The 7,220-nt window shown below is 44.0% G+C and overlaps 1 pseudogene; it reads left to right on the plus strand.

The window, feature by feature from the left end:
• The first annotated feature begins 1,662 nt into the window (after nt 1-1,662).
• On the plus strand, nt 1,663-6,975 carry LOC136800258 (uncharacterized; annotated as a pseudogene).
• The last annotated feature ends 245 nt before the right edge of the window (nt 6,976-7,220 follow it).

The following is a 7,220-nucleotide window of genomic DNA, read 5'->3' on the forward strand; positions in this document are numbered from 1 at the left end:
TGACGACATTATACTACTTAGTCCTACCCTCAGAAACCTTCAAACTCTTATTGACCACTGCGCATCCTTCGGTAAGGAACACGGGCTTAAATTCAACCAAACAAAGACCAAAACACAATTCGTCATATCTGGACCCACCAAAATCCAATCGCCGACCCTGACTCTTAACGACTGTCAAATATCACAACAAGACACCCTAACGCATCTCGGATTTCAATGGACAAAAAAGAAAAATCATCTATGCTTAAAGAACCACAGAGACACTCGAATAGCAGAGTTATGGTCTGTAGCCACCTCCCTCATCGCTTCCGGCATCCGTAACTGCCATCCTAGCACTATTGTTTCTATATACAACACAATTGTCATACCAAAACTTCTCTATGGCCTTGAATTAGTTGAACTTACAAAATCAGAGATGGAGTACCTTGATTCTCAGGCAAGGGCTTGTTTAAAATCTCTATTCAATGTATCGAAGAGAAGCAAAAACGACATTCATCGACTGTACAGTATTCCCAATGTATGCAGCATTATCGATGAACGTCGTCTGAACTTACTCAGGCAGTTAGTGCTTAATGAATCTACCAAGAGTTATATCTGCTTTTTACTGTCTACTCATACGAACGTAGAATTCAGCTTTCTCGACAAATGTCAAAGAATAATCGATCTTAACGACATATCCTTCACAGAAACACTATTCGGCAAAAGACACCGTATTATTCAATGTTTTGATCAACTGCCCTCAGATATCTTTGATAAGTACAATGATTATATTCAAAACTGGCATGTTTATGATAATCGGGTTGCTTTCAAAGCAATGTTAGAAGAACACGTCATCAGAGCGAGAACAGGGATCTGACCTCTGTCTCTTTACTTCTTTCTTTTATCCTGTTCAAATCCCTGTTCTCGCATGTTGACTGTTCATATATTCTATTTAACGTAGTCTTGTTTTTATTTTCTTCTTTTTAACCTGTACATATTTTTGTTTATATACCATTCTACTGGTGATAAAAGAGATTCATATAATAATAGTAAAACACGCTTTTTTCCATTTCATCGTTGATATTCTTTATTTCTTAAAGAAATTTTCCTAAAATGTTAATTTAACCTAAATTTAACATGTAATACATACCTAGAGCAAAAACAATTAGCGTTTTTGTGAAAGTTTTGAGCCTCACTAAGGGATAATTGACTTAAAATTTGATTAAATATTTCAATGTCATGCTCAATACTCAATACTCAATGTTCTACAGATTAACCAGGTAGGTCAATAAATAAAAGTATCACTTGTTTAGGACAAGTTTCATGTTAAAATAAAGTCAGTAATAAAGTTTATGTTGAATAATTTCAGATTGTGATTTTCCAACATCTACACCCATGGAGACAGACGATGAGGAGGAGGAGCAGGAAAAAGGTGAAGAAGTTCATGAAGTGGGGAATGATAATGAGACAGACGGTGTGGAGGAGGAGCAGGAAAAAGGTGAAGAAGTTCATGAAGTGGGGAATGATAATGAGACAGACGGTGTGGAGGAGGAGCAGGAAAAAGGTGAAGAAGGTCATATTGTGGGAGATCACGCGACAATCAAACGTAAAAATAATAAGTTGTTAGAGAGTATTTAGTAGGTATAACGATTATATATATTTCCTTTCTTGTATTTTAGATCAAACATTATAAATATCTAAATATACTAAGTAAATGGTAAACATGCCTATCTATGTTTGATCTTTATTGAACTGATCGCCTGGTTTTTCAACAAGATGCCTGCTGTCGAATGCCCAATCGAGTCGTGTGACTACGTCACACCTGACCTGGATGCCACAATTGTCGCCGCTCTCATCACAGCACATGCCAATGCTGTCCATACCAGCTCACCAAATCAACAAGGTGCTGCTAAAGTGGAACGAGTTAAGAGGCCATCAATATCATCCGCCGGTACCAGCGAAGAATGGCAATATTTCACAACCAGATGGGCTGAATATGTTGCAGCAACCAAAGTTACTGGAAAAGAGAGAGTCCTCCAACTGCTAGAATGCTGCGACGATGAACTACGCAAAGACCTTACCAGGTCCACAGTAGGAACTCTTTCTGTTAAAACTGAAGATGAGGTACTAGCTGCTATTAAGTCGTTGGCAGTGAGAGATGAGAACACTATGATTGCCAGAGTCACCCTTAATAATTCTCACCAAGATCAAGATGAACCAATCCGGTCCTTCTGCGCCCGTTTAAGAGGACAAGCCAATGTTTGCAAGTACTTCATAGATTGTCCAAACTGTGAACACAAGGTTGACTAACCGAAACAGATCCTCCGAGACGTCATCTGCAGAGGCCTAGAAGACTCAGACATTCAACTCGACTTGCTTGGCCAAACGAACCAGGAAATGACCCTTGACGAGGTGTTACACTTTGTAGAAGCAAGAGAAACTGGTAAGCGCTCTGCATCCAAGCTACTCCAACAACACGAAAACAACGCAATCCGCAGCGGTTATAAAAAAGCCGGATCAACCGACTCAACTCCATGCACGTACTGTGGAAAGAAGGGCCACGGTGCCAAAGCTATTGCCAAACAAAGAAAGACTACATGTCCAGCGTATAACCATGTTTGTAGTCACTGCAATCGACCACATCACTATGAAAGCGTTTGTAGAAGCAAAGACAAACCAAAACAAAACAAGATTGAGCCAGAGAATCAAGGTGCTGTCTTCGACGACCAAGAATCTGCATACAATGAGCTCTGCGCTATTCAACAACCAAGGAAGCCAACAAGCCATCACATCTACAACAAGTCTTCAAAGAGTTGGGAGAAACGTAGATCCAGCTCTCAACCATACCTCGACCTCAATATCTCGGTTGATGATGAAAGTTGCGGTCGACTTGGATATCAACCTATCAAAAACCATCCTGAGAAGACCATCACCATCCCTGCAATGGCTGATACCGGATGTCAAAGTTGTTTAATTGGATTCAAGTGCGTACAGAAACTTGGACTAACCAAAGCAGACCTTCTCCCAGTATCAATGGAGATGCGAGCAGCTAACGGCAATCCCATCAAGGTACTTGGTGCCATCATCCTAAGGATCAACAGCCCTGCGTCCAGCTCAAACAACACCCAAGAAACACGACAGCTGGTGTATGTCACCAACGAAACCAGTCAATCTTCATCAGCAAAGGTGCTTGCATTGACTTGGGTATCATCTCCTCCAGCTTCCCAGCCATGGCTGACAAGTATCATCAAGTTGCATCAGCTGACGTCCTCAAATCAGCGACCGATCACCTCAATCATCCCGAACAATTCCCAACACCAACAACAATTGGCTGCAACTGTCCGAAACGTGAACCTCCACCGGCACTGCCTAATGATCTCCCATGTGCAGGGACAGACGAGAATCGACAGAAGCTACAGGACTTCCTACTAGATCACTACAAGTCCAGCACTTTCAACACATGCGAGCACCAACCATTGCCGATGATGACTGGACCTCCCTTATCTCTCCAGATTGATGAGTCCGCAGAACCTACAGCTCACCACACTCCAATTCCGAAAGTCAAGGCCGATCTGGACCGAGATGTACAACTTGGGGTCCTCGAAAAGGTGCCAATTGGGGAACCTGTGACCTGGTGTCATCGCATGGTAGTATGCGCCAAGAAAAATGGAGAGCCTCGTCGTACCGTAGACTTCCAAGCCCTCAATGCCTGCGCAACTAGAGAAACCCATCATACTCAGTCTCCATTCCATCAAGTACGTTCAGTTCCCCACAATGTCAAGAAAACCGTCACAGATGCCTGGAATGGATACCACAGTGTTCCCCTCTGTGAAGAAGACAAGCATCTTACTACCTTTATCACCCCTTGGGGTCGTTACCGATATTGCACTGCACCCACAGGGTTACATTTCGTCTGGTGACGGCTACACAAGAAGATTTGATGAAATAGCCAGTGACTTCCCAAACAAAATCAAAGTTGTTGATGATTCTCTACTATGGGCAGATACCTTGGAAGGGAGCTTTCATCAAACTGCACAGTGGCTTGACCTTTGCGCTCGTAATGGTATCATATTGAACCCTGATAAATTTACATTTGGTGCCGACACAGTCGAGTTTGCCGGCTTTGAAATCACGCCTACCTCTGTCCGTCAAAACGAGAAAATCATCAAAGCCATCATGGACTTCCCGACACCAAAGAATCTCACTGATGTACGTTCATGGTTTGGTCTTGTGAATCAAGTCACATATGTCTTCAGTATGACATCGTTCATGGAACCCTTCCGTTCCCTACTGAAACCAACGATGAAGTTCCAGTGGAATGAAGGACTGCAAACGATCTTCGATGAATCCAAACGCCAAATCGTGGTAGAGATTGAAAAAGGTGTCTGTATATTCGACAAACGAAAACCAACGTGCCTTGCCACCGATTGGTCGAAATCCGGCATTGGTTACTGGCTGTTCCAAAAGCATTGCGACTGCCCTGAAATCAAGCCTTTCTGTTGTAACACTGGTTGGAAGATAGTACTCGTCGGTAGTCGGTTCACTCATGCTGCTGAATCACGCTACGCCCCCATTGAAGGTGAAGCCCTTGCAGTAGCCGATGCACTCGACAAAGCCAGACACTTTGTTTTGGGCTGCGATAATCTCATCGTTGCCGTCGATCACAAACCCTTGTTGGGTGTCTTCTCTGATCGCTCACTAGATACAATCTCCAATGGTCGCTTACGAAATCTAAAAGAGAAGACCCTCCGATACCGCTTCAAGATGTGCTACATCCCAGGCCGAAAGAATTGCGTCTCAGACACCATGTCCAGACATCCCAGTGGACTCAGGTCACCCGACAAGATGCACCTACCCGACGATGTTTGCTCCACCTACTCCACTGAGCTATTACCGCCGAAAGCCCATCAAGTTCTTCCGTCAAAAGTATTTGGTCAGACAACTTCAACAATCGCAGTCGAAGAGGGACTCCTGAACCAATCCGTCGCTGCTATCACCACCACATGCAATTCAGTAACCTGGGATATGATCAAGGAAGCCACTTCAAGCGACAACGACATGGTTCAACTCACAGAAATCATTGAATCTGGTTTCGTTCAGCATTTAGACAAACTTCCGGAAGTACTCCACCCATATCACCAATATCGATTGGACTTATCAACACTAGACGGTGTCGTTATGTTCAAAGACAGGATCGTCATCCCACCCAGCCTTCGCAACACTATCCTTGATAATCTCCACGCAGCACATCAAGGCACCAATTCAATGATTGCTCATGCTGAATCTGCGGTGTTTTGGCCTGGTATCACGAACTCAATCAAAGAACGAAGATCTAGATGTCGCCAGTGTGACGTAATGGCGCCTTCTCAGCCAAGCATGCCCCCAACTACACCACCAACACCAGAATACCCATTCCAGTACCTGTGCTCCGACTTCTTCCACTACATGGGAAAGTATTACCTGGTATCTGTTGACCGATACTCCAATTGGCCAATCGTGGACCGTGCTAAAGATGGGAGCGCTGGATTGATCAACTGCTTACGTCGCTCATTCGTTACGTATGGCATTCCTGAGGAGCTTGCATCCGATGGTGGTCCTGAATTCACATCCCGATCAACAGAGTCTTTCTTAAAGTCATGGGGAGTCCGTCAACGTATATCTTCCACTGCCTTCCCCCACAGCAACAGCCGTGCTGAAATTGGCGTCAAGACTGTCAAACGCATGATTGTCGGCAATACAGATGCTAGTGGGAACCTCGACACTGATGCATTCCAAAAGGCCATGCTCATCTACAGAAATACACCACAGCCAGACACACAAATCTCACCTGCTATATGCACATTTGGCCATCCCATCCGATCACCAGTACCAATCCTACCTGGAAAGTATCGTCCGCATCCCACTTGGCAAGACACCCTCCAGAAGCGTGAGGAAGCCCTACGACTACGTCACTTCAAGACTGCTGAACGACTTGCCATCGGGACCCGCCCCCTACCACCACTGAAGGTAGGAGATCATGTACGTATCCAGAATCAAGTTGGACCAAATCCGCGCAAATGGGACAGGACTTGATCAATCATTGAAGTCAGACAGTTCGATCAATATGCTGTCAGAGTGGATGGATCAGGGAGAGTTACTCTCCGCAACAGGAAATTTCTGAGGCGCTTCACCCCTGTCATGCCTCAGAACTCTTCCTTCCAAATCCCATCACCTCCCACTCCACAACCATTAACTCAAACTCATACTTCACCTCCCACACTTACATATCCATCACAAACGCGTCCAGTCCTCCCAAATCACCCCTCATATTCAGGACTGGACAAAACTGCTGCCCCCGTGGCAGTGAAGAACGATGAGCGTCCAACATCAGCTGCACCACCAATGAGGGAAGTTACAACACCACGTACTCAACGAATTGTAGTACAACATTCTGACGTCCAACCAACACCGTCAGCCATCCAACAATCAGCAGAGCCTACTCGATCAACACCATTTGCCTCTAATGGTTCACCTTCGAAGGTTACGGCGTACAGTACTCCTACACGCTCTGCTCAACAAGCACAACACTCAACGCTACAACCCAGGCGATCTCAACGCAATAAGAGAGTCCCTGGACACTTGATTGACTATGTGTTGAAATAGGTACCTGGACTGTATGGTACGGTTTACACATCATAATCACAGGGCGAACTGTTAAGACACCCTGTTCGTTATCTCTTAGAATCTGTATGTCATGTTGACATCTTCTTGACTTTATGATACGAATTGTGTCATCACAGGGCGAACTATTAAGATACCCTGCTCATCAAAGTTTCAGCTTGGAACGTGAAGCTTGACAATGTGTTGTTGATATTTCATGGCTTCCTGTTTAGAGACTCACTTGACTGTCAGAACGTCATAGGGCGAACTTGGATACCCTATCATCACATAAACATGTATATATGTATATAAACTTGAGACCATGTTCTCCTCATCTTTTCAGATGGACAGTAGTGTATATATTGTATGGGTACTATGCCTTATAACCTTTTGTTGTTGGACTTTCAGGGGGGAGGAAGATAGAGAGTATTTAGTAGGTATAACGATTATATATATTTCCTTTCTTGTATTTTAGATCAAACATTATAAATATCTAAATATACTAAGTAAATGGTAAACATGCCTATCTAGTTGTGTTGATTACCTTGAGGGCTTTGACCTAGAGAAAATGGATTTTTCATTTTGAACACTGAACGATTTAG

The sequence above is a fragment of the Clytia hemisphaerica genome, unplaced genomic scaffold (genome assembly GCF_902728285.1).
Source record: "Clytia hemisphaerica strain Z4C2 unplaced genomic scaffold, Clytia hemisphaerica genome assembly, whole genome shotgun sequence".
NCBI lineage: Eukaryota > Metazoa > Cnidaria > Hydrozoa > Leptothecata > Clytiidae > Clytia > Clytia hemisphaerica.